General features: G+C 44.2%; 2 long non-coding RNA genes across 2 annotated transcripts; one reads left to right on the top strand and one right to left on the bottom strand.

Annotated features, from left to right (window-relative positions):
- Window positions 1-83: 83 nt before the first annotated feature.
- On the bottom strand, window positions 84-27876 carry LOC136956041 (uncharacterized). Its single transcript, XR_010878207.1, has 2 exons — window positions 27748-27876; window positions 84-355 (listed from the first exon to the last, which is right to left on the bottom strand). It is a non-coding gene; the product is annotated as an uncharacterized lncRNA (long non-coding RNA).
- On the top strand, window positions 18643-24749 carry LOC136955908 (uncharacterized). Its single transcript, XR_010878198.1, has 3 exons — window positions 18643-19155; window positions 19278-19383; window positions 24306-24749. It is a non-coding gene; the product is annotated as an uncharacterized lncRNA (long non-coding RNA).
- Window positions 27877-27941: the final 65 nt, after the last annotated feature.

Here is a 27941-nt window from a genome sequence, read left to right as displayed (position 1 = left end):
CTATGTGTCTATTCCAATATGTAATGATAGTATTCAATGACACAAATCTGTGTTCTAGAAAGAGTGGTCTGGAGTCGCAGAGGTCCGATAATATCAGCTTTAATGCAGCAGTTGGAAATCAACAAGTACAGAGCTCTGGAGTTGTCTACGTTTCCCTACCCGCAACAGAGTTTGGGTTGGTTCACGAAGTCCAACTGGCTATCTGTCCCTCCCCAGCATATATTTATACAGTGCAATTGAAACACAAGTATCAAAAAAAGGGTTCAGCTTGTTCTCTCGTGCGTCAGGGAGTTGTTCTTGCCTACGCGCGTCCCACCTGCTCGGGTGCCGTCTCCACCCGGTTTCAAGGTTGTTTCTGAAAATGAAGAGATAGAGACACAAAGAACAGCCTGCTTCCCACACCCAGTGTGAGACCCAATGTTTAAGCCTGAGCACACTTCTAAGTTTCATAACTTTAATAAGCACAATGCATAACTTTAATACATGCCTCCTTCATAAATCCTGTTGTTATATTCACTCTGCACAGTGCCCGTGATGCATTCAGTGATTAAAATGCCACACATATTAATAACTGGGATCATAGTTAGTGCCGTGCCTGATATGCAGCTGGTGATTACAGTTCTAGAATATGTGTTGTAATGTATTATACATTCTTTAGTAAGCAGCAGAACCCAAGCGATTAAGCAGCATTATTGAGATTGTTCAGACTGTTGTTTATTGAGTATTAGTTAAGGCGTAGACAGTGGCCCACAACTGTCTGTGTAATAAACACCCAGCACTTCACCGGTTGACTCCCAACTCCTCAATTAGCATCCCGGCTAGGGGTGCTACACTGGTGTCAGAAGTGATTCGAACTGAGGTCGTGGACCGGCTAGTTTTGTCCTAGTTTGTGTGAGAAGATGGAGGGCACGAGACCTAGGATAAAGGAGGAGAAGACGGAGGTCAAGATCGACATGGGTGATTACGGTGCATGGGGCTTGTCCTGGTGCCCTGCTGAGGATGTGGATCGGAGGGAGAGAAACGGCGGCTTTGTGGGTGGTTTGCGCGGCAAAATGGAGCCACCACGACAGGGCCGGAGTGACACATCGCTGCCGCCACCATGCGACGGAGTGCAGATCTGGGGTAATATAAACAAAAATGGCGCTGCACAGCACCCAGGGGCTAATGACAGAGTGAAGACACCACGGTTCTCTGGTGATGCCGACTTCGAGGCTTTCTTGGCACAATTCAAACTTTTAGCGGACTCGGAGTGAGTGTAGACCAGAGAGCATTGCAGCTAGCTATGTGCCTGTCTTGGGAGGCTGTGGCTTGTTTGTTGTTGCTAATCCCGGAGCAGAGACAGGACTACAGGGCGCTAGTCGGGGCACTCGATAGGAGATATGGGCGGGACAGACATCCTGAGCTCATTCTTCCGGCATTGGGTCGTAGGGAAAGACTACCGGGGGAGTCGCTTTGATTATTGGCCAACGAGATCGAAAGTTTGACCCGGCGGGCATGTGGTCATATGACACCGACCGCGCAGGACGAGCTAGCACGCGACCGCTTCGTCCTAGCTTTGGCTCCTCCGGAGCTGCGAGCACAGACTCAGCTGTCGAGGCCACGTTCGCTGCAGGAGGCGTTCGAAGTAGCAAGACGGAACAAAGTTATCTGGGGAGAGACTGTCGGGAAGTGAGCAAGGGACTCAGCGGTGGTCAGAGCGGCGGGATCATGCACAGAGAGTGAGGAACGACAGAGGTGGGCAGCCGAAGTGACAGAGCTAATCCGTGCAGTCTCTGTAAATGCTCCACAACAGCCCAGCGAACCCCGCCGTCGGCGCTCTGGCCCTCTAGTCTGCTGGGGGTGCGGCCAGCCTGGCCATCTACTCCGTGACTGCTCTGTTGTCCACAACTCGGGAAACGGGAAAGGGTCCGTGCCGAAGGGGCAGGGTGGACTCTAGACACGCCCCCATGTAACGGACAGCAAAAGGACCAGCAGCAGGTAAATACTAGACCTACTGATATTGTGGTTGTGGGGCGCACAACATCTGGGGACTTTTGCCACGTTCCGGTGATGGTGGAAGGGACTGCATGTACACATTTACATTTATTCATTCATTCATGTACAGCATTGGTGGACACTGGGTCAACTGTGAGAATTGTACGGCCAGACATTGTTCCTAATAAATTGGTATGGGAGCCCACAGCGGTCCAACTGCGAACAGTTACAGGTGAGACTGCTCCAATGCTGGGGAAGAAGATTATGACATTGACTGTGGTTGGTAGAACAGTGAAACACTTAGTGTGGGTGGCAAGTGTTCAGGACCCCTGTATATGGGCCTAGACTTTCTCAGAGACACTGGCTGCCAATTAAACCTAGGCACAGGCACTTTGAGCTTTGGAGGTGGGCCCGATGTTAAAATGTCCACACCTGAAAAACTGCTTAGTGGTGGGGGCTGCCAGTCAGCATCCTCTGTAGAGGCAGGAGGGGGGATGGGGGAAGAGGTCTCTGCCACACGCACCCATCTGCTGTCTCCAGTGGCACCCAGTTTCACACCTAGGGACACCACTGAACTGTCACCTCTGCCCCAACGTCCCGTGGAGGGAGTGGATCCCACTCTGGAAGCGGTGGAGGAGGTCTGTCGGAGAAGCAGCGAGGGGCTCAGCCCAGATCAACGGGAACGGCTGAGACAACTCCTGACTGAGTTCAAGGACGGTTTCGCAAGAAGTGAACAGGATGTGGGCTACACTCACCTTATGCAGCACAAGGCCCCAGTGGTGATGGTCCCTAAGAAAGGGGGTAAGCTACGCTTCTGCGTGTGGGGTTGAACGCGGTGACGCGGAAGGATTCTTATCCACTTCCCCGTGTGGACGAGTGCCTCGACATGGTGAGGGGGTCCTCATGGTTCTCCTCCCTTGATCTACGCAGCGGCTATTGGCAGGTGCCGCTGGCCCCAGAAGCACGAGCTAAGACCGCATTCTCTACTCATCGTGGTCACTGGCAGTTCAAGGTGCTATGTTTTGGACTCTGCAATGCATTGGCCACGTTTGAACGTCTCATGGACCGTGTGCTTTCAGACATCCCCAGCAAACAGTGTCTGGTCTATCTACATGACATTCTGGCTCATGGGACCTCTTTTGAAGAGGCACTGGGAACGCTGAGGAGGGTGCTGGAGAGAGTGACGGGAGCGGGGCTGAAGCTACACCTAGATATATGTCACTTCATGCAGCGAGAGGTAACCTTCCTAGGGCACCGCATAGGGGGGAGGGGCATCAGCACCATGTCGGAGAAGGTGGAAGCTGTTATAGACTGGCCTGTTCCAACAGCAAAGCAGCAGGTCAAGAGCTTCCTGGGGCTGGCCTCCTATTACCGCAGGTTTGTGAGGGGGTTCTCCAGCATTGCTTCCCCCCTCACAAGCCTACTGGGCAAAGAAAGGGAGTTCATTTGGACTGAGGAGTGCCAGCATGCATTTGACTCCCTGAAACATGCTTTGATGGAGGCCCCCGTCCTCGCCCCCCCTGACCCGTCACAACCGTTTGTCCTGGACACAGATGCCAGCAACGTGGGCATGGGAGCGGTGTTGGCGCAGCCTGGCCCAGGAGGGGAAAAGGTAGTGTCATACTTAGGGTTAGGGCTGCTGTGCGCCCTGCTGTGGCGTAGCTTTTGTGGTGCGCACCGACCACGCAGCCCTCCAATGGCTGCTTTCCTTTAAAGAGCCTGAGGGGCAGATCGCACGCTGGCTGGAAGAGCTACAGTCGTTCAACTTCCAAGTGGAGCACAGGGCTGGGGTGCGCCATACCAATGCGGACGCCTTGTCTCGGCCTTTGGAACCACTAACTGGCAGGTAGTGGTTCCAAAGGCTTTACAGCAGATGGTGTTAGTTCAGCTACATGGGGGACTACGTTCGGGACACTTTGGGGCGACTAAGACGCTTAGACGACTCAGGAAAGGGTTTTACTGGGGGCGACATAGACGCGATGTAGAGGACTTTTGTAGACAGTGTGACAGCTGTGCAGCTAGGAAGGGTCCACCTGGACAGTCACACGCCCTATTGCAACAGATTCCCTTAGGGGCACCTTTAGAAAGGGTGGGGGTGAACGTAATGGGGCCCTTCCCAGTTTCAGAAAGGGGCAACAAGTATGTGTTGACGGTAATGGATTATTTCACCAAATGGCCGGAGGCATACGCCCTCCCTGACCAGGAGGCGGAGACGGTCGTTGATGCTTTATTGTAACTTGTTTAACTACATGCTCTTATGGTTCTTCCCTTTGGCACTTACTTTGGTTGTCAGCAACAGTAATAAAAACAATATATCACAGCGAGAACAAAAATTTAAAACAGTTACCACTAACCACAAGAGCAACAAGTCTCTAAGCAAGAGTCATTGTGATCCTTGAGGAAACTAACATCGGGTCAAGCGAACCATTCCTAAGTACCGTTGTACTCCCGGAGCAAGTGCGTCTTGAGCCTTTTCTTGAAGGTGGAGAGACAGTCAATATCTCTGATGGAGGTGGGGAGTTGATTCCACCACTGGGGGGCCAGACAGGAGAAGAGCTTGTGTTGGGACCGGGCGGTCTTGAGCGGTGGGACCACCAGGCGGTTGTCTGAAGAAGACCGTAGGTGACGGGTGGGGGTGTAAGGCTGCATGAGAGACTTGATGTAGACGGGTGCAGTCCCGTTCACTGCTCGGAAGGTCAATACCAGGGTCTTGAATCTGATACGGGCCATGATAGGTAGCCAGTGGAGAGAGATGAGGAGCGGGGTAACATGGGAGCGTCTGGGTAGATTGTAGACCAGGCGGGCCGCTGCGTTCTGAATCCTCTGAAGAGGGCGAGTTGCACATGCTGGGAGACCAGCGAGCAGCGAGTTGCAATAATCCAACTTGGAGAGGACAAGTGCTTGGACTAGCAGCTGGGTGGAGTGCTCAGACAAGTATCTCCTGATCTTCCGGATGTTGTAGAGGGTGAATCTACACGACCGGGAGACCGCAGCAATGTGGGCCGTGAGGGAGAGCTCGTCGTCCATGGTAACCCCAAGGTTCCTGGCAGAGGATGAAGGGGTCACCGTCGCAGATCCCAGGGTGATTGAGAGATCGTGGGAGATGGAGGGTTTAGCCGGGATGATAAGTTCTGTTTTGGCGAGGTATATTTACTTACTGTAAGTCGCTCTGGATAAGAGTGTCTGCTAAATGACTAAATGTATATTAGCTAAGACCCGGTGAAAGACCCAGTGAAGCGAGTATATGGTATCCTATTTTACTAAGACCCAGTGATCGATGAGCAGAAATACCCGGTGAAGTAAATAGGCCGTGTCGTATGTACAGAGACCTGGGGTCTCATTTATAAAACTGTGCGTAGGATTCTTACTAAAAGTGTACGTACGCCCAAAAGCCTAAAATGGCGTACGCCCCCCAAAAATCCGATTGATAAAACCGTGCGTACGCACACCTGTAAGCAATTTTCCCTTTATAAATCACAGACTACCCACAAGTGTGCGTACGTGAATCTGCATTTTACCCCGCCCTGAACTCGCCAATTTTTAACCATAAATGGTCAATGCAAAGCACCTCATGAATGCTAATCCAGTATATTAATGACCCTGGCATTTGATTGTTTTTTACGGTGAATCATGGCGCATGACAAATTCTCAGACACTGTTAGCCTATTGGTGGAGGCCCGAAAACCACATTATTTGGTGGCCGGTGGATCACTAATAAAAAAAAACTGTGCGAGTGGCGTCAACTGATACCGCGAGTCGAGATACAATTTGAAAACAAAAGCGTTTTGTTATTGAACAGTAGTCTATTGAAGTCTGGACTGATAACAAGGACGTAGAGTGTAGCGATTGCGCGGGAGCTTAACGACTGTATTTCCAGTTTTTGACATGATGATATATGCACAGTATTAAAGAAATATATTTAGTTATACAATGTGTTATGCAGTTATCTAAAGGTAGGATATGTGATGTTATCCTGTATTCGATTGCAGTCGGGCTCGGGCATCTCCCCCTCCTGCATTCCCGTAGTGGACAATCTGATGGTGAGACATACAGCGCTGAATTTTGATTTAAAATTTGAGTTGGATTGTACAAGGTGTTTATGGAACAATTATCACTCAATACAAGCGCAAATAACACTGCTGGATTTATTCTTCATGATATTAATGAAATCGAGTGAAAAAAAACGTGTGTGAGGAAAACAAAATATATAATATTACGAGTAATCGTTCTTCCCACATTTACTTTCTGCAGTCTGACTACAGTACGGTCATCTGCGTCGCCAATTCCAACTGTTTCCAAAATGTGCGTAGGCCTACGGTAGGGTCAGAGTTTGCGTGGAGGACCGCACATTCTCCTGTCAAGTTTGTTTTTTATAAATCACAACCTTTGCGTGGAAAGTGGCGTACGCACATTTTCAGCCCCGTTTTGTGCGTACGCAAGCTTTATAAATGAGACCCCTGGTGATTTGTGACATATCAGTGAACTAAATAAAAACTGATGAGCAGCTTAAAGACCTAGTGAAGTACATAGCACAGTTCAGAGTCAATTTGAGGAAGACTACCGTAATAAACCTCTGTGCCGCATGTAAAAGATTGAGCCAGTCCGAGGGACTGAAGTGTATACAAGGGGAACTAGTTCGAGAGACTGAATCGCAATTGTTGTTAAGGGCAAAGGTGCTACATATGTGTGTTTATTGCTGCTGATATGATTTGTTGAAATGTGTTGGGTTTGGTGGTATTCATATTTACCTATTTAAACGGACTTGAAGTTGAAGCCTTGTCCAACCAGAATGCTAATACATGTGTAAGCTGTCATTCTCTGACGAGTGATATTACATTTACATTTAGTCATTTAGCAGACGCTCTTATCCAGAGCGACTTACAGTAAGTACAGGGACATTCCCCCCGAGGCAAGTAGGGTGAAGTGCCTTGCCCAAGGACACAACGTCATTTGGCGGGCCGGGATTCGAACCGGCAACCTTCAGATTACTAGCCCGACTCCCTAACCTAACACCTAACATATGCACCTAACTCCTGTTAGGTGCATATGTAGATTTCGGAGCCAAATTTTTATGTTGATAGACTTGTAAATATCGAGGTTATGTTGTAAATATATAATGGGTGATTGTTTTACATGTTGTAAGAGGGTAAAATTGTCCCTAGAAAGAAATCCAAAGGCTGTCTGTTGAACCAAGTCTTTTACAAATTGCTACGATAGCTGGGATCTGAGAGGGAAAAATCCAGGCTGTGACTTTGTTGGCTAATGGCTAATGGTGAAAACGTGGAGGAAGTGCATTCTGCTCTGTTCTGAGACCGAGGAGAGTCCAGGAAGTTGAATTTGCAACTATGGCAACGACATTTGTAGCTAACAAACTTACAGACAGACTCAACAGCGATGGCGGTGGGTACAGGCTAGTAGAGGAATTGCAGCTTGACATTTCAGATCCAGGAAGAGTAACCGCATGACGCATGCGCAGACAAAAATTGACAAAGACGCAAATTTAGAGAAATAGATTAATTTGGAGCGAATTTTACATATTAATTTGGTTACTTTTGAAATATGTTAAGTGTTGAGTATTTTGATACATTTGCTAACAACATTTTTGGTTGTTTGAGTATATTTTATATGAGTTTCAGAAATTCCGAGGAAAGGTGGGGGCTAAAAAAGAGTCCCGTTACGTTGAAATCTTACAAAGGTGATCCCATTAATTGGGTTAATTTGGTCCGCAAATTTGAGATTTGAAGGATTGTCCGTGCATTACGCATGCTGAGGGAGTAATGGCTGGCGAATAATATAGGAATATTCAAAGGAGTATTCTGTATTACATGCTTTAATAAGACTTTTGAGAAGTTAAAGAATACGGTTTTGTTTTACGGGTTTATATTACTCTTGTTTAATTGTGAATTTAAAGGTTTAAAAAGAAAAAGGGAGAATTGTCTTAAGGGCATTGTTTGATTGACATGATTACGGAGCGTAATACTGGCATGAGTGACTTAGGTCTGGGAGCAGTTTTAACTGTCCGAATATGGATTTCATGAAACAAAGTTATGATAACGATAGTCTAAAGCAAATTCAAATATGGGTCAGAGAATTAGTAGAAGGCTAATTTTGAAATCAAACTGCGAGATTCAGTCAATAATGGCAACATTGAGTATTATGGGAACTTATGGGAAGTTTTTGTGTTGAGACAGAAAGGTTATTTTTATTTGGCGAAAGAATGTTTGTTTAAGGGTTTGATTTTATTTGAAATGTAACTTTATTTTCTAATAACCACGTGCACATCAAATATCCATTGACATGGAATCAATAGATGGCATTTTTCCAGTTGTGTTATTTTGAAACTGTGTTTTTCACAAATGTTTTATTTTGGTTTAAGGAAATGTGAAATATTATGAGGAAGCGATTATAAAGTTACATAAAAGATTGGTTTAGAGTGATCATGGAAAATGTATGGAATAAAGCAAGAGAACGTTTTGTGGATGTGAAGAGATGATTGGTTTAAACACTGATGTTTTGAAAAAGGAAGTATGCATATACTTTGAAGGAATGGGCAAACATTTGAAGTCAAAATAGTAAAATCTAGGGTTTTTAAGAGTTTTGTTAAAGGTATTAGATGCAATTTGGTTAAAAATGAGAAAGAGAAAATAACTAAAATATACTTTTATTTGGAGTTTGATTGTCATTTTGATTTTAAGTTTTATATGGATGTTTTATCAAGAGCCTGGCATACTGTTTGGGATAAACAGTTAGGCTGTGATCATGTTGTATTAATAAATGGTATTAGTGCATAAAGAGCGTTATTATAACCTTTGTTGTGAAATAATTTGGGAAGACTCATTACGTCTGAAATTGTGAACATGATGGTTTGTGCTAATTAGCTTGTTTTGAACTGCAGCCAAAGCAAGTTATGAAGTTCTACCTATCTGACCATTATAAAAAAATATAGTTGGGGAAATATAGTTGGGGAACATTAAGAACATGTGGTCTAGATATTTCATTTAAGAGGCATACAGATTCAATTCTGGTTTGGGATAATGACAATGGGTTTTATCATATCTTTGACAAAAAGAGGTGTGATTTGGTAAAATAGAGGAATCTGAAATAATATAGGTCTTAAACTTAACTGTTTTAAAAGACTCAAAAGTTTTTTTTGAGTGAAAGAAATGAGACTAACAGTTGATTTTCTAAAGAAGGGAACAAAGAAACAGATTTCTAGGCATGACTAATAGGAGTTGAATATCAAATGATGATGTATTGTCTTATCATATACTGTTACATGTGTTTGCTCAACAAAAAGAAATGTGAAGGGAAAAATACTAAGCGGATCGAAGTCTTTTCCAGTCCTATAGCAGGGGTATTAACACAATTTGAAATGATTTATGGAAAATCATATGTAATACCACAACTTAAACCTTTCACATAGCATGATGAAGAGGCGGATCAAAACGTTAACCGATTTTATAAAAAATGCTAACTAGAAAAGAGATATCTTCTGCTAAGTTCTGTTCCAGGTGAAGCAATAAACCAAAGAGTGGATGAGTCAAACCAGGAGATTGGGTATTGATTAAAGTTATCAAAAGAGAGAACTGGTCCAGGTGGGAGGGACCGTATCAGGTACTAATCACCACACCCACTGCGGTCAAAATAGCAGAGAGGAAGTCTTGGATACATTTGTCACATTGTAAGAAAGTAAGGGACATTGATACAGGGACAGATTAGTTACTCACCACAGTCTTGAGGCACAAGTCTGACTTCAAAGGGGAGTCGTTCTTTAAATTGAAAGGCCCGTCTCAACCTCAGTGAAGAAATCAACGGCCAACAGAGACATAGGGTGTAGACTAAATAGGCTAAAACGATAGGAGACAGTAAGCAGGGAAAGGTAGAAAAGATGGATGACCTATTTCCTTGTCCGTAGTATTGTGACATCTGTGGTACCATATGTAGCTTACTGTTGCTAATATTCATAAGTCTTCCCTATACTATGGTTTGAAAGGGGAATTGCTCCTGCATGATGAATAAGGGAATGATCTACAAGGGAAGATATTGATTATAAAGAATTAGTTTGCTCTATTAGAAGTTCATACTGATAACATTGATTTCATTTTTTTCTGGGAACGCTAAAGCAGATGTGGCCAAAGAGGCAGCTATACAAGATGTCTTAACATTAGGAAATGTGGATGAGACTGTATTGAGAGATATGCAGTGTCACCAAAATGGTGGGTTATGTAAATTCACAGGAGGAACTTATGTTACTAAAGAATCTATTTCGTTATGTGCTGATTTGAGCCATGGGATGAATCATGTTTCAAACAGGAGGGATGGAGATAATGAAAGAGTGTTTACAGTATATGGATTTACAAACTATTCAAGAAAAACTTTAAGAAAAAACTTTTTAGCATACCCTATTTGAGAGAAGACATAATATGCATGAACTTTATTGAGCTGAAGAAATGTTGTAAAGATTCAGGAATGGGCGACGACGAGTCAGTTGCTTTCAACTGACCTCTGTGAGAATGTAATTTTAATTACTGTGTTGTCTACTTTGTTCTGAAATTCACAGACAGGAGAGAGATGCTGTCTTAATCCAGTGAGAGGTCCGCTAAGGAGACTGGATTGTGGTGACGGATTTGACACATAAAGTCCTGGAAATGACCCGAGGTGAACGGGGTCATTCCTAGCTAGTTTCAGAGGTGATAATCGAGGAGATAGCATGGTACACGTGAGTCATTGGAAGCGTGAACTTTGTTTGATAGCGTCAAACAAAGGAAACGCGTTCTGCATCAAATCAAGGAAAACTCCGCACTGTGCCTTTATTACAGTGCGTTGAGGTTGCCGTTTTAATCAACTAGACTACATTGCCTATGAGAAGATTACACAATCACCATGCATACACAATTATGGCATCTGTTTCAGCAAATTGGACTTTGTGATAACAATGGGAATAGTCTTGGGAAGACGTTCTATTCTGTATGTTGAAATACGTACGGACTAAATGGTGCTATGACTACGGATGTAATGATTTAACTGTTTCATTGGTAACAATGCAAGTGGTAAATAGATTCAGAAGTAAAGTTTTAATCTTGATATAAGTTAGACATTTTCTGTGGAATAAAATTTAGGTACAAACACTCCTATCATGATACGTTCTACCAGTTACGTAAAGATGTTCCAGTTGATTTGTCATGTTCCAGGGCAAAAGTTTTAATGTTTTGAGAACAGTTATAGGCTGTCGGAAGAGGTGATAACAATACTGTTTCATTTATGTGACTTGATGAAGTATTATTTGGGAGTTTGCATTAAAGCTTAATGTTTTGTTTTTGAGAAACCTGTTTGTACTTCAGAAAGTTGATATTAATTTGAAAAGAAACAGAAATTGAGAACATGTAATGAGATTTCAGAATTTGTGCCAAAGTGATGGTTCTTATCATACAGAGGTTGTAAAAGAGTTAGCAGCAGGCTGGAGAGAAATGTCTGCTGACCTAAAAGTCTTGACCGCGCTGTAGGAGATCACCTTCAGGGGAGGGTGAGCTTCTTTTGCCATCTATAAAATGGAGATAAGTTTGAATCAGAATCAGAAAGGGATTTATTCGCCATGAAAGTTTGCACAGGCAAGGAATTTGCTTTGGCAGGAAGGTGCATACAATAAACATATACCTAAAATTTAAATTAGTGGACTAACTATACTAAGGGTACATAAACTAGCAGTACTAAGTGTGATTAGAATAGAATTAAATATACAATAAAATATAAGTTGCCGTAAATTACAATTTAAAAATATAAAAATACAAAAATACAAATATTACAAAAAATACAGATGTACAAGATACCATGTTGTAATGCAGTGCAAAAAGCAGAGTGTTTTAAGCAAGAAGTCATTTGAGTCAGTGTGGTCCCTTGGCCTTGTTGAAGAGGCCAACAGCGGAAGGGAAGAAACTGTTTTTGTGGCGTGAGGTATTGGTCCTGATAGACCGCAGCCTTCTGCCGGAGGGGAGTGACTGAAACAGGGAGTGTCCAGGGTGGGAGGAGTCGGCCACAATCTTCCTCGCTCGCCTCAGGGTCCTCGAGGTGTGCAGGTCCTCGAGGGTAGGCAGATTGCAGCCAATCACCTTCTCAGCAGTACGGATGATACGCTGCAGTCTGCTCTTGTCCTTGGGAGTGGCAGCAGCGTACCAGACGGTGATGGAGGAGGTGAGGATGGACTCAATGATGGCTGAGTAGAAGTGCACCATCATTGTCTTTGGCAGGTTGAACTTCTTCAGCTGCCGAAGGAAGTACATCCTCTGTTGTGCTTTCTTGATGAGGGAGCTGATGTTCAGTTCCCACTTGAGGTCCTGGGAGAGGATAGTGCCCAGGAAGCGGAAGGACTCCACAGTGTTGACTGGGGAGTCACACAGGGTGATGGGGGTGAGTGGGGCTGTGTTCCTCCTGAAGTCCACAACCATCTCCACTGTCTTAAGAGCATTGAGCTCTAAGTTGTTCTGGCTGCACCAGGTCACCAGGTTGTCCGCTTCCCACCTATAATCAGACTCGTCTCCACCAGAGATGAGCCCAATAAGGGTGGTGTCGTCCGCAAACTTCAGGAGTTTGACGGACGAATGACTGGAGGTGCAACTGTTGGTGTACAGGGAGAAGAGCAGAGGAGAAAGGACGCAGCCCTGAGGTGATCCGGTGCTGATGGACCGGGAGTCAGAGACTTGTGTTCCCAGCTTAACGCACTGCTTCCTGTCAGACAGGAAGTCAGTGATCCACCTGCAGGTGGAATCAGGCACGTTCAGCTGGGAGAGTTTGTCCTGAAGCAGGGCGGGGATGATGGTATTGAAGGCAGAGCTGAAGTCCACAAACAGGATCCTGGCATAGGATGCTGGGGAGTCCAGGTGCTGTAGGGTGAAGTGGAGGGCCATGTTAAATGCATCGTCCACAGACTTGTTGGCTCTGTAGGCAAACTGCAGGGGGTCCAGTAGAGGGTCAGTGATGGATTTAAGGTGTGCCAGCACCAGGCGCTCGAAAGACTTCATTACCACAGAGGTCAGGGCGACGGGTCTTTAGTCATTATGTCAAAATAGGGGGAGTACATCTGGAGACAAAATCTGGGGTGACTTAAGGGTTAAACAGGTTTTTGTGTGGTTAACTGAGGTTTATGACTCCCTGACCTGGAGACAACTGCTTATCACCTAACCTGAAGAGGAAGAGCACAATCAGGGCCTGGTTTCGACTGTCTTAGAAAAATCTGACTGACAGTTTACTGAATGTTTGATGGTTTTAGAGATGACCATATTGACAACAAGTAGGCATGTTCATATCCTCATCATTTCTGTATTGATTTCTTTGTTGCAATCTTTGTTTCTATTTGATTTTGGTGGTTAAGGAGATCTGAGATGAAGTCCAGGTCTGCCGGTGGATGCATCAGACGTCAAATGACCACTCTGCTGGTGATGACGGGTTTTAATCCCAAAACCATGGGTTTCCCTGTTATGTCAAAGCATTCACACTACTAGACTATAATGCTGTATTCATTATTACACATTTTTAGATTTTTATGAATTATTTTGATTTTATGTATTTTTGATTTTATTGACTGTGTGTAGGCGTGGTTTTGGAATAACACATTTTATTCAGGATAAACAGGAGGGATATGTTGGAAAAATTGAAGATGTAACACATTTATCCTGTATAAGAATGATTCTGTGTTCAGTATTCCTTGGGTGCAAAGAGAGGCCTACCCCCAAATATGAACTCTGGGTAAAAATACAGGACCCTTAGAAGAAGGGGGTTGGTTTGGTTGTTTTAAGGAGATACTTTGCACTTTGTGACAAAGACTATAGGTGGAGACGCAAGGTCTGGTGACTATTTGTGGACACCTATGTGAAGGAGTTTACGACCCCAGGACCGGAGATCCTGTTGTTGTGTTTCAATCAGGGTTGATGTCGTAAACACGCACACACGTAAACACGCACGCACACACGCGCGCCAGGTCTATGCAAGGAGCCAATGAAGAAGAGCCGTGGGACATTTGCATGCCTTTGTCTTAACCAATGACTGTAAAGAGCGGGGCTGCTTAAATAGGTAGCTAGCGCAACATGCTAGCAGACAAAATTGTAGCACAATGGCGTGTGATGTTTTTGTCTCTTTGTGGGCCGGCCGCAAGCAATAAAGCTTTCTTAAACTTGTTCACCGAATGACTGTGCAATGCTTGATAGATTAATATGTCCCACACTTGTCGGTCAGCTGTCCAGGACTCCACCAGCTGCTCAACAGCCCTTCTCATGCTGGGTAGGGAGCTTCGCACACCAGCGGAAATGGTGTTCGGTCGACTGCCAGAGGAAACACCAGTGCTGGCTGGCCTGGACTACGCCTGACGACTGCAGGACGGGCTTGAGTCTGCCCATGCCTACGCCAGGGAACAGCTACTGAGCGCAGGCATGCGACAGAAGCGGCACTATGATGTGCACGCGAGGGGGCGCCACTTTGAGACTGGCGAGTTGGTGTGGCTACACAACCCAGCCAGGAAAAAGGGACGGTGCCCTAAGCTAGACAGTGCGTGGCTAGGGCCTTGCCTGATGTTAGAGCGTGTGGGGGAGGTGGTGTACCGGATCCAAACTCCACCAAGGAGGTGCAAGGTAGTGGTGCACAGGGACAGACTGGCCCCTTACAGGGGCAGACAGACAATGGGGGGCAGCAGAACCCGAGCGATTAAGCAGCATTATTGAGATTGTTCAGATTGTTGTTTATTGAGTATTAGTTAAGGCGTAGACAGTGTCCCACAACTGTCTGTGTAATAAGCACCCAGCACTTTACCGGTTGACTCCCGACTCCTCAATTAGCATCCCGGCTAGGGGTGCTACAATATTACAGCTCATCTTCGTTGGTCAAAGACACAATCTTTACCCCGACATGACTTTTGTGCATGGAAAAGTGAAACGTAAATGTAGGCTAACGTACGGTGGCCGACATGTGCAACCGCGCTGCAAATTAAGAAAACACATGCAAAAAGACAAAACACAAGCAAATTAAGAAAACATCTTAATTAATTTGACAACACATGCGCAGCATTCAGAAAACACGCAGCAAATACACACAACACAACCAAATACATAAACACCCTGCATATACATAAACGCGTTGCAAAAACGAAAGCACGCAAACCAAAAACGCTGCATCCAATTTTCACAACGGAAGTTCTCCAGGCCTCTAGGGGGAGCGCTAAGTAGAACAGCTTGATTTTGACCCACGGAGCGAGAGAGAGATAGCATATGAGAAATTTGTTTTGGAAATGGGACCAAAATCGAAGTTGCTCTTTTGAAAAACTGTAAAAGAGGAGGGCCACATGTAAAAATGAATACCAACCTTTTTATGTTGCCTCTTTACTTCGATGTTGGTCCAAACTTCTCATATGCTCTTTATATATGTGCACTGCTGTTCGTAGACAAGCTCCAGAGCTCGTTGCTGTGTTGCTAAATGATAGCAACTCACCAGGACACTAAACCAACTCTCCACTCATTCTCCTCGGACCATCCATTTAATTGGCTTTGGTGGCCATCAGGTCTCGGAAATTCCTCATTTGCCCTCTCATGTCTACTTGGTTCAAAATTATACAGCTGCGGGCCATCATACACATTAGTGTTTTTTGCCACATCTTCTTCATCCCAGTCAGTCGCCATAGTTCTAGTACTAGGCTGAGGCTACTCTCCTCCACGACTCCCCAACGTGACGTCATCGCCGAATTGCACTAATATGCTAATGATAACACCAAAAACGACAAAAACTGGTCTTTAACACCATTTGGAGACACCATTTGGAGATATTTTAAATGATATACATATCTTGAGTGCTTCATGTACCCATTAATCAACAGTAGTGTTTAACCTGCCATATGGCCTTTAACTAAATAAAAGTGTTGAGTGAGAGACAGGCATGTTCTCCTACTCTGTTAATAAAAGATTAACCAAACATGTATTTGGATGTTTTTATTTTTTGAACTGACACATTGATCCCAATGTTATTACATGCAAACTGTTTCTACTACACTGATGCTTTGCAGTTTAGAAAAGAATAACGAATCAGAGCCTTTAACAAGTTATTTCTATATGGATACTTTTTGTAACAGCAATAATGGAACCGTCACACATGACTTCATTAGATTGTGAATGCGGGGCCTGCTGGATGGCAGTCAGCAGAAAGGGAAACCAGGTACGTGTGTCTGTCTGCACATATAGCCTAGCCTGGGTGCCAGCCGAACTGAGGTCGGGAAGCAGGGTCTGGGGTCGCTTGGTTGGGGAAAAACTATGTCCGAACAAGAGCTGTTCGGACCAATCAAATTGTCAGGGCAGGCTTTATACGATGATGGACAGATGATCAACAGTAACGTAATCAACCACGTCACCAAAGAGCGCTTGGGTTGAATTAGTTTTCAACAAACAACATACTATGTTGCTCTGATTGGTTGTAGGTCTATCCAATTGAGCAAAGAGGCATTTTTTTCCGGGTTCGGTTGAAACACGCCCCATACTCACAGCCCAATGGAGCGGTATCAGACTCATATTCTGACTAGAATTATGAGTATGACAACGTCAGGCTACATATAGTCTAGTGCAGTTGTAACCAATAAACAGAATTTCCTCGGGTTGTGATAGCAGTTTACTATCGATCCAGTTTTATTTAACATTTGCTGAACTGAAATGCGTCTTACTTGATTACAATGTAGGGCAGGAACATCATAAAACAGTAAACCTTAAATCACATGGAAATGTGATTATAGCAATTAGAAAAAAAAATATATATATATATATTTCCCTTTTTTTTTTTTTTTTTAGGCAGTTAACCAAATACTTAAATGTCTGAACAACACCCTGTTATTCAGAACAAAAATACCTGAAGGAATGTTACTCGTCTTCTTTAATTAAATGTCTCTTTCTCAGTCCATTAAAACAAAATGAATACCGAACGGTCTTCTTATAGAACATAGAACAAATCTTGAAGTGTCCTTATATTGTCTTTAGCAACAACAAAAAATTAAGTAACGTGCTGGCCAGCAATAATATTATAGAGCTCTATATGTGTGTGGTGGTTCAGTAGTTTTGCCTGCAATCCTCAGGATATTCAGAAGATGACGACGGCTCTTCACGAGCTCACGAGCCACAGGAAAGCACTCAGGAAACAGCGGCAGCGTCTCGTTAATGTTCATTCAATCGGCGGAGTTCCTTGCAAACGGTCTTCTTGTGGATAAACGTTACCGACGGACTTTCGGATATTATCCAAAGAAAACCGAGTACTTTGTACGGTAAATATTTCACTTAAAAATACTTTAACAAGTTAAACTCCAAAATTAAACAGCAGGAGAATCACAGCTGGACCACACATTGCTTGCAGGCATTGAAGAAGAGATCTACCCGCGAAAAACTTAGTCTCCAAGGTAACAATAACACACACCGTAAAACAGCAGTCGTAAAGCTGCCGCAACATAAAGTGGTCGTAACCCTTAAAGAGACACACACCAAAAACAGTGATAATACAGAAAAGCATTAGCTGACTGAAAATATATCTGGGTTACATCCTCCCCCACTTAAAATGTGACGTCCCCGTCACTACCTACGGCTAGAGACTGAACTAATCCTGCAATTTGCTGCTGCAAGGACAATAAGAAACCATAAAACAGTGTCTGCTGTGCAGGGGGACTTAAGGTGTGATGTTTACAATGGGCTTTGCGACCAACTTGGTAGTCACTAAGATAAGCTGGTGGTACCCTTGTTCTCTGAGGCCTAGCCTGGGACGGGCCTGGACTAATTACAGTCTCAGTGTCTGACAAACCATGCTGATCTGACACAAATTCAGGGGCATCAGGATTTAGGGGATTTTGAGACTGAGAGGTACTCTGTTCAGGGGTTTCAAGGCTCGTGTTCTGAGTTTCCAAGTCTTGATCCACTTCCATTGAAGACAAATCATCCTCAATATCTCCCTCATCAGTCACCTCAGGAACTTGAGTCGGGATTGCCTGCACAACAGTACTCACAGGATCCGCTTCTAAAGTTGCAGGTAAGAACCCACAGGGAAGAAGCATATCTCGATGCAAAACCCGCTCTCTGCCCTCACCATTATCGGGCCTGACAACATACACAGGGATACTCTCATCCGGCTGTTTGGCAACAACGTAAACAGTGGATTCCCATTTGTCAGAGATTTTGTGCTTCTTCCTGAGACTCAGATTCCTCACAAGGACTCGATCCCCTACCTCTAAAGGCAAGGCGGTCACCTTAGCATCCCAGCGCCTTTTGTTCAACAACTGCCGTTTTTCAGCATTTCTTGACGCTAGCTCATATGCGTGTCTGAGTCTTTTCTTTAGGTCTCGCACATATTGTGTGTGCGTTTTGGGGTTGTGACCCTGAGGGCTGATGCCAAAACAGAGGTCAATGGGGAGACGCGGCTCTCTGCCAAACATGAGTAGAAAAGGGGCTTCGCCAGTCACATCGTTCCGTGTACAATTATATGCATGTACAAGGGGCTTGACATATTTCCTCCATTCCTCTTTCTTTTTGTCCTCCAGCGTTCCCAAGAGGTCGAGCAGAGTCCTGTTGAATCGTTCTACCGGATTCCCTCTCGGGTGGTAGGGTGTTGTGCGAGACTTGGCGATTCCAGCATGCTTACAAAGTTCAGCTACAACTTCTGACTCAAAACAGGCTCCTTGATCACTATGCAGCCTGCGTGGAAAACCATAGTGACAAATGAAGTTTTCCCATAACACTGTGGCAACAGTCTTGGCTGTCTGGTCTCTAGTCGTATATGCCTGTGCATATTTTGTAAAGTGATCAGTTATGACCAATATGTTTCTAGTGTCTCTTGAGTCAGGTTCAATTGTCAGAAAATCCATACAGACTAACTCAAGGGGACCACTGACTTTGATGTTAACTAGTTTGGATGCCTTTTGCACCTTAGATTTTCGTTTGACACATCTTTCACAGCTTTTGCACTTTGTCTCAATGTATTTCGCCATCTTCGGCCAGTAGAACCTTGCTCTAGCTAATTCCAAAGTTCTTTCGATACCCATGTGGCCTGTCTCATCATGAATACCTTGGAAGGCTCGTTCTCTGTGACTACTGGGTATGACAAGTTGAAGAAACGCTTCACCTCTTTGGTTGAGAACCTTGCGGCATAACACTCCATCCTTCAAGAGTAATTTTGATCTCTCACGTAAGAGTTGAGCAACCTCTGGCTCCACAGACGTTTTATCAAATACCTCAGTGTCAGGCTGCTCTTCCAGTATACAAATAACTTGTGCCAATACTGCGTCTTCCCTCTGCAACTGATGCCAGTCCTCCATAGACATTTCTGGCAGAGCTGATTGTCCTGGCCCAGGGACTGGATCTTCCAGATCATCAGGGACCGCACTTTCATGACACAAGAGAGTTTCCACTGCAGGTATGACACTATCCGGATCCCGATTGTCTTGTGAAACTGCATGAACATTGACACCGTGGCGCATACAAAGAGTGCTCACTGTCTCCCCATCCAAAACCTGGAACTCCTCAAGTGAGAGGCTAGCGCGATCTAGCATACCGGAGATTCTCTGGTCCATCTCTCGAGACTCATCATCATCTTCGGATGGTTCATGAGGCCTCCTCGAGAGCCCATCAGCATCGATATTCAGCACACCAGATTTGTAATGGATGTCAAAGTTGAACAATGATAGAGACGCAAGCCATCTGTGGCTCGCGGCATCTAGCTTTGCACTTGTCAACACGTATGTCAGAGGATTATTATCCGTTAGCACTTTGAAGTTAGCCCCGTACAAATAGTCATGAAACTTTTCACTGACCGCCCATTTAAGGGCGAGAAATTCTAGCTTATGCACGGGGTAGTTTTTCTCACTTTTAGAGAGACCACGACTGGCGTATGCTACCACTCGGGTTTGGCCATCTTGGACCTGGTACAGGGCTGCACCTAAACCGGTCATACTGGCGTCAGTGTGGAGCACATATGGGAGCTGCCAGTTGGAAAACGCAAGCACAGGGGCAGATGTTAATTTCTCAATAATGAGCTCAAATGCTGCTTGGCAATCAGCGGTCCATAATGCACCAAGTGGATGTGACTGTTTTCTTGGCCAGGAGTTAGGGCCTTTGTGCCTGGGCGCTAGATCTCCTTTCAACAAATCATTTAGTGGCCTAACAACCCTGGCATACTCTCTCACAAATCTTCGGTAATACCCTGTGAAACCTAAAAACGACCGAAGCTCTTTGGCTGTTTGTGGCCGGGGCCATTCTTTTACAGCAGCAACTTTGTCAGGATCGGGTTGGATTCCCTCAGCAGATATCACATGCCCTAGATATTTCACAGAGGTCTGGAAGAATTTGCATTTGGAAGGGGACAGTTTGAGGCCAAAATCAGAGACGCGTTTGAGAACCTTCATTAATCTCTCCTCATGTTCCTCCAAAGAGCCAGAGAATATTATGAGATCGTCGAGGAAAGCAACAACCTCTTGGAGGTTGATACCTTGCATCACCTTCTCCATGGTTCGCTGGAAGGTTGCTGGAGAGTTGGTCAGGCCTTGGGGCATTCTCCGAAATTGCCATGTTCCAAAGGGTGTTGTGAATGCTGTCTTTGGCCGATCAGAGGGTTCAACCTCCATCTGATAGTACCCACTCTTTAGATCGAGTACAGTGAACCATTTTGAGCCTGACAGCAGGGAGAATGTCTCCTCTATACGGGGTAATGGGTAGGCATCTTTTTTAGTCAAGTTGTTCAGTCTGCGGTAATCCACCACCATCCGCAGATCTCCGTTCTTTTTCCGGACAAGAACAATTGGAGAGGCATAGGGGCTATGTGATTCCTCTATGATGCCTATGGCCAAAAGGTCTTGGAGATGCCTTTTTAAGTCATTGAAGTCGGCAGGTGAGACACGTCGAGTTCGCTCTTTGAATGGTACATGAGGGTCAAGCTCTATGCGATGGGTGACTCCTGCAATGTTACCAACATCTAGATCATGTCTAGAAAACGCATCTGGCACTTCTTTGTTTATTCTAGCCTGTATGTGCTCCCTTAGTTCTGGTGCTATGGGGCTGTCGCTGAAATCAGGATAGAAGATTTCAGCTGCTGAATTGATCTTTTCATTTTGTGACACCGACAGAGCATGTGTCTGTGGAAAGGCAACATCTGACTGTTTGTTCTGTTCAAAGTGTGAAACGGGCACTGCCCAGTCAATGGGAGAGCACTCTGCAATGACTGTTTTTGGGTATAAGGTGATGTCACGCTGAGAAATATTTTTGACAGCAAGCTTAAATTTATTGTGGGATTGAGGCTTTACATCCACTATCTGGTCATAGACAATCAGGCCTCCTGGCATGGGTATTTCCTCCGTACCACCCACAAGAGCTTGGAACTCACCTTCACCAGGTTTATTGTGACAGATGCCCTTTAAAGTACAAAGCTCTCCACGCTTCAAGCGTATGGGTACTTTGCTGCTGAGCCTTACACGCAGAACTTTGGCATCTTTTGTTTGGGAGTCAGTCCGGTTGTCACACTCTGCATAAGCCATTAGCCAGCTGGCCTGGATAGAAAGGGTTTCTGGGAACTTAGTTCCGCCTTGCTTAATGCAGTCTTGGATCATTGGACGCAGGACATTAGTACCTACAAGCAAAGAATGCTTGTCATTGTATGACTGATCTGGGCTTACTAAAGCTAAGATGTGAAAACATTGGTTTGTGCCACATTTATCTTTAGGGAACTGCACATCCACTTCAACATAGCCCAAATATGGAACCTTTTGTCCCGCTGCACCTTCAATGTTTAGGGCATCTTTGATAGAGAATAACTGTCGGTGGGGAAGGTAACGGGAATAAAATGACTGGGATATGATTGTTACTTGAGACCCTGTGTCAATTATGCAATTGCATTGGACTCCATCTAACCATGCTTCACTATCACAAGGCTCTCCAACAAGTCCTGCTGGAATCTGAATAGTTGCTGATGCATTTGGGGGTTCCTGCATGCACCGGCTCAAAACAGGGGAACTAGTTTGACACTGAGCTCCTGCTTGTCCCACAGCAGGAGCCCTTAACTGTTTAAAGACAGATTTGGCTGGGGGCTTGTCTGTTGGTAGCTTAGTGGACGTTGGGTTTGTCTAGTTTGGTGTCTCTCACAAAGTTTCTTCTGCACCAGCACAGCATTAGTTTGGTTTGTGCATTGCGGCATCATATGTGACTCCTCTCCACAATTGTAACAAAACCTGCCTGCTTTAATGAGATTCTCTGTGGGCACGGCTTGGAGTGGTGGAGCTGTGTTGCTGCCTTTTGCTTTCGGTGAGAACTTTCGTCCTGCTCTATCATATCTGGGGGGATTGGCATTTAGAGTAGTGACACTTTGCTTTAGCTCAGCCTCTAACAGTCTGATTCTCTCCTCAAGCTGCTCCCTAGTGTTAGCATCGCACACCGCTAGAACTTTGTTGCTAGGGGGCTCAGACTCATCAGTAGTTAGGTGTGTCTTAGTATGAACTTTGGTTGTGCTCCCAGCAGTATGTCGCTTTTTCCTCATTTCCTTTAGCTGACTTTCTTTCTCATAATTTCTTATTTTGAACAGCAACTCCGAGAAAGTGGGCGTGCTCTGGGAGGGGTCATTGAGTTGTTCTTTTAGGTGCAATGTGGTTATCATACTGTCTTCCCAGCAGCCTCTTAGGAACTGCTTTAAAAGTTGAGAATCACCATTTTGTTTAGCCACACCTTTATTTTCAACTACTTCCTGTAACAGAGTTTGGAGTCGACGCAGGTAGTCGGATGCTTTCTCCCCACTGTCCTGATGGGTCTCTAAGAACTGAATATACAGCTCCTCACCTCCTGTAACGTTACCATAAGCCTTGTCTAGTTCATGGAGATAGTCACTTGGTGGGGCTTGGGCTCCAATAGAGAAAGCCACATTTAAAGCAGGGGTATGAAGGCTATCAAGAAGCATACGTCGCTGCTGTGCCTCTGACAGGCTGGAGTCGTTTATTACTTGCTTAGCTCTAAGCCGCCACACTTTGTAATCCACCTCTGTGGAAGGTTTAGGAGAATTTCCAGAGAATGGACGCAGTTCTCTTGCAGGTGGAATGAACACCAGGGAATCGTGTTTTACAATATGTTCCACGATTACTCTCTGAACATCTGCAGGGAGGGGGTCAACAAGCAGAGTGTCATTAGGGGCCTGTCTTGGACTGGATGAATAGCTATCAGCACTGAAGACAACCGGTCTTGGATTAGGGGTAGACTGTGCTTTAAATGCCGGGGCTTCAAGAGCAGATGCTGGGGTAGAAGTTACTGGGCCCTTGTCACTATCCCCTTTTCCAGAAATATGATTCACTGCTACTTGATTCAAAGTAATGGGGCTCATGTTATATGTTAGAGCTAAATCATTTACCTGCTCTCTGAAATTGACTGTCATGTCATTAATAGCACGAGCAAGAGGCACTACATCATCTGTGGGTGGCTCACTGACTGACTTAGGTGGACAGTATTCATCTATCTGCATAACCTCCCAATATGAGTCATCAGCTGGATGCTCGCGGTCTAGAAGCATTGGAGTTAAAGACTCGCTAAACTGACACAGAATGGTATTGGGAAGGCTGTCAATGTGATGCACTCCAACAACATCATCTAGTAATGCAAAAACCCTTTTTACATCTTCCAGTTTAACCTCATCTGGGACACCCTTAAGCATAACTGTGCGCTCTGGGTCAAAACCATACATGTCACAAAACTCCATTTTGTTTTCTCAATTAACCCAACCTTACAATTTTCAGATGATTATACTTTAAAGAGTTTTTATATTTAAGATCAAGTAGACACACTTCAGTCCCTGTTCGGGCGCCAATTTTCGTCTGTAACCAATAAACAGAATTTCCTCGGGTTGTGATAGCAGTTTACTATCGATCCAGTTTTATTTAACATTTGCTGAACTGAAATGCGTCTTACTTGATTACAATGTAGGGCAGGAACATCATAAAACAGTAAACCTTAAATCACATGGAAATGTGATTATAGCAATTAGAAAAAAAAATATATATATATATATTTCCCTTTTTTTTTTTTTTAGGCAGTTAACCAAATACTTAAATGTCTGAACAACACCCTGTTATTCAGAACAAAAATACCTGAAGGAATGTTACTCGTCTTCTTTAATTAAATGTCTCTTTCTCAGTCCATTAAAACAAAATGAATACCGAACGGTCTTCTTATAGAACATAGAACAAATCTTGAAGTGTCCTTATATTGTCTTTAGCAACAACAAAAAATTAAGTAACGTGCTGGCCAGCAATAATATTATAGAGCTCTATATGTGTGTGGTGGTTCAGTAGTTTTGCCTGCAATCCTCAGGATATTCAGAAGATGACGACGGCTCTTCACGAGCTCACGAGCCACAGGAAAGCACTCAGGAAACAGCGGCAGCGTCTCGTTAATGTTCATTCAATCGGCGGAGTTCCTTGCAAACGGTCTTCTTGTGGATAAACGTTACCGACGGACTTTCGGATATTATCCAAAGAAAACCGAGTACTTTGTACGGTAAATATTTCACTTAAAAATACTTTAACAAGTTAAACTCCAAAATTAAACAGCAGGAGAATCACAGCTGGACCACACATTGCTTGCAGGCATTGAAGAAGAGATCTACCCGCGAAAAACTTAGTCTCCAAGGTAACAATAACACACACCGTAAAACAGCAGTCGTAAAGCTGCCGCAACATAAAGTGGTCGTAACCCTTAAAGAGACACACACCAAAAACAGTGATAATACAGAAAAGCATTAGCTGACTGAAAATATATCTGGGTTACACAGTGTTCCCCAATTAGATTTCCAAAAGGGCCAAATTTGGTTGGGCATGCCAAGCTAAGGCCCAACATTTTGTTATTTTTTGGCGACAGTTTTATGCACAGATCTCGACCTTTGCCTGTAAACAGTGATTCTGACTGTCAGAGACCTTTAACCCGTTAAGGAGTAGCGTCACACATATGTGATTCTGAACATTCCAACCGACTATTTTCCGATAGACAAAAACTATATGACAAACGCTATAGTATGGCTTCAAAATTTACAATTAGGAGGCTAACAAGTAACACTAGCAGGTAGTAGCAGTAGCATAACGGAAGCTAACTAAAACTAGCTAGCTTCCGTTTTGGAAAAATAACTCACTCCTTAAAAGGTGCCTGACCAAGGGAAACGGGCAAAACTACCCAGGGTAACTTAGGTTGCTTTCTCATGCAAATGACGAATGAAACAGGCTCGCTTGGAAAAATCTGAGTCTAACCCTACTGGGGGACACACTCACTCAAATTGCCCGTTTTACACAAATCACATAAAAATTTCTATTGAAAGCTGCCCTCCACCTTTTTGGTGTAGAATTGACCAGACTATAAAATTATGAACTTTGTGACATGACACGACCAAGACATGGCTGCCGCCTACGACTATGCGGTCTACTGGGCGTACCTTGGCCTACCTTGTGGGGCCTCTGCAACGGCCAGAGCTGAGGCAGATGAGTGTTGGTAGCTGTGTTGGTCTGATTCCATAACCCACACCTCCTGTCTTCCTAGAGACCCCAGAAAGACTTAACGTTCGTGTAACATTGCAGCGCATGGATTACAATCACTTGCATGTTTCGTCGTTAGACATTTTTGGAATAGACCTGAAACAGCATATGCCTCATTGTACTACGAAAAACGAGACAACGAATCATTCATCTGGACCAGTTACACGGACCCTTATCCTTCAAATTTAGTGGTGCTACCACATCTTAAATGTGTTTAAAATTTGTCTTAAATTGTGTTAAATATGCTTTACATTAATGAAGCAAGTGAATAATTTAAATACTCCGACTCAGTGGTGCGCTTCTGGCTAAAGACGCTCCTACAACTCCCGGTGTCACCTCTTTAACAGTCCTGGGTACAACACATAGAACCTACATTGCTACATCACGGGTGTACACTGCGATTTACTACATTTGTGGAATTGCTTTTACATTTGTGGATCACGTTTTACATTTGTGGATCATCGTACGCATTGGCAATACTTTTGCCCCCGTTTTGAGTCTAGCGTCAAATCTGTGCCAAAAATCACGTGCGTCAAACCGGTGCCAAAAGTCACATGATATAAGTTCAGCTTTTTATGGCCCTATTTGCAAAGCTTTATGGCACCAATTTTACAGAATCCCCTTGAAAATGTCTTGAAAATATGTAGTTAGAAAAAAACTCAAAGGCAAATCAAAATGTGATTATTTGTGGACAGTTAATCACATTTATGGATCTTGATTTACATTTGTGGAAAGCAATGTACATTTGCGGAACCAGTTTTACATTTGCGAAACACGGTTTACATTTGCCAAACACGTTTTGCATTTGCGGAACACGTTTTACATTTGTATATCGTCCAACGCGCATTTGCAATACTTTTGGCCTTGTTTTGAGCCCATAAGCATGCAGCTAAACTAATGTGTGATGTAACACAGGGTAACTAATGGGTTGATTTTAAACGGATGTTACATTTACATTTAGTCATTTAGCAGACGCTCTTATCCAGAGCGACTTACAGTAAGTACAGGGACATTCCCCCGAGGCAAGTAGGGTGAAATGCCTTGCCCAAGGCATTTGCGGAACACGTTTTACATTTGTATATCGTCCAACACGCATTTCACACAACACACAACGTCATTTGACACGGCCGGGACTCGAACCAGCGACCTTCTGATTACTAGCCCGATTCTCCAACCGCTCAGCCACCCCATGTTAGTCTAAACTGACTGTGGAGTAAACCTATCAGATTGAGATGGTTCGGGGGTTTGGGCCAATTAAATGACAGGGAAAAACCCTAGGAGTGAAACCAGAGATTTCCTTCGAAGAGCTTGATGTATGTTGAATGTTGTGAAAGGAAAAAGAGAAAACTATTATAAAGAAAATCAAAGTGCTAAAACTAAGTAATAATAACAAAAATATTATTATTAGAGACTGATCTTTTAGAGCCTGGAACCATCGTTATTGGGAAACGCCAGTTGCACACACTTTTGACCGTCTTGTTAAAGATCCTGTAAAGTGGAATTAAAAACGAGTTTCAAGTTCACCACACCACAGAATAATGTGTTATTAACTACCCATCCAAATTTGAATGAAAAAACCCCCCGATAAGTATGTTCAATTAGGCTTTGAAATCGTAAGAAAATCAGCAGTCTTCTCTGTTCGAGACTGGGGGGGCATGTCGCCTGAAGGAGCTGAAGCTCGGCCCCCTCGCTGGAAGGCGCCGCCTCTCTCAAGTAAGCTACCTACGACCCAGATAATGGACGCTACGTCAAGCCGAACAAAACAGTATAGAATTAGAATGTATTTGTTCAATTAGTGAAACATACAGATGCATATAAATTAAATATTCCCCTGAGCTGTTGAAGGATTCTAAATCTTTGTGTGTCTATTCCAATATGTAATGATGGTATTCTATGACACAAATCTGTGTTCTAGAAAGAGTGGTCTGGAGTCGCAGAGGTCCGATAATATCAGCTTTAATGCAGCAGTTGGAAATCAACAAGTACAGAGCTCTGGGGTTGTCTACGTTTCCCTACCCGCAACAGAGTTTGGGCTGGTTCACGAAGTCCAACTGGCTATCTTTCCCTGCCCCAGCATATAATATACAGTGCAATTAAAACAGAAAGATGAAAAGAGGGTTGAGCTTGTTCTCTCGTGCATCAGGGAGTTGTTCTTGCCTCCGCGTCCCACCTGCTCGGGTGCCATCTCCACCCAGATCCAAGGTTGTTTCTGAAACTGAAAAGATAGAGACACAAAGAACAGCCTGCTTCCCACACTCAGTGTGAGACCCAATGTTTAAGCCTGGGCACACTTCTAAGTTCATAACTTTAATAAGCACAATGCATAACTTTAATAAGCACAATACATAACTTTAAGACATGCCTCCTTCATAAATCCTGTTGTTATATTCACTCGTGCACAGTGCCCGTGATGCATTCAGTGATT

The sequence above is a fragment of the Osmerus mordax genome, chromosome 14, assembly GCF_038355195.1.
Source record: "Osmerus mordax isolate fOsmMor3 chromosome 14, fOsmMor3.pri, whole genome shotgun sequence".
Taxonomy (NCBI): domain Eukaryota; kingdom Metazoa; phylum Chordata; class Actinopteri; order Osmeriformes; family Osmeridae; genus Osmerus; species Osmerus mordax.
Note: the sequence above shows the minus strand (reverse complement) of the source record. Positions and strands in the feature narration are given on the sequence as shown.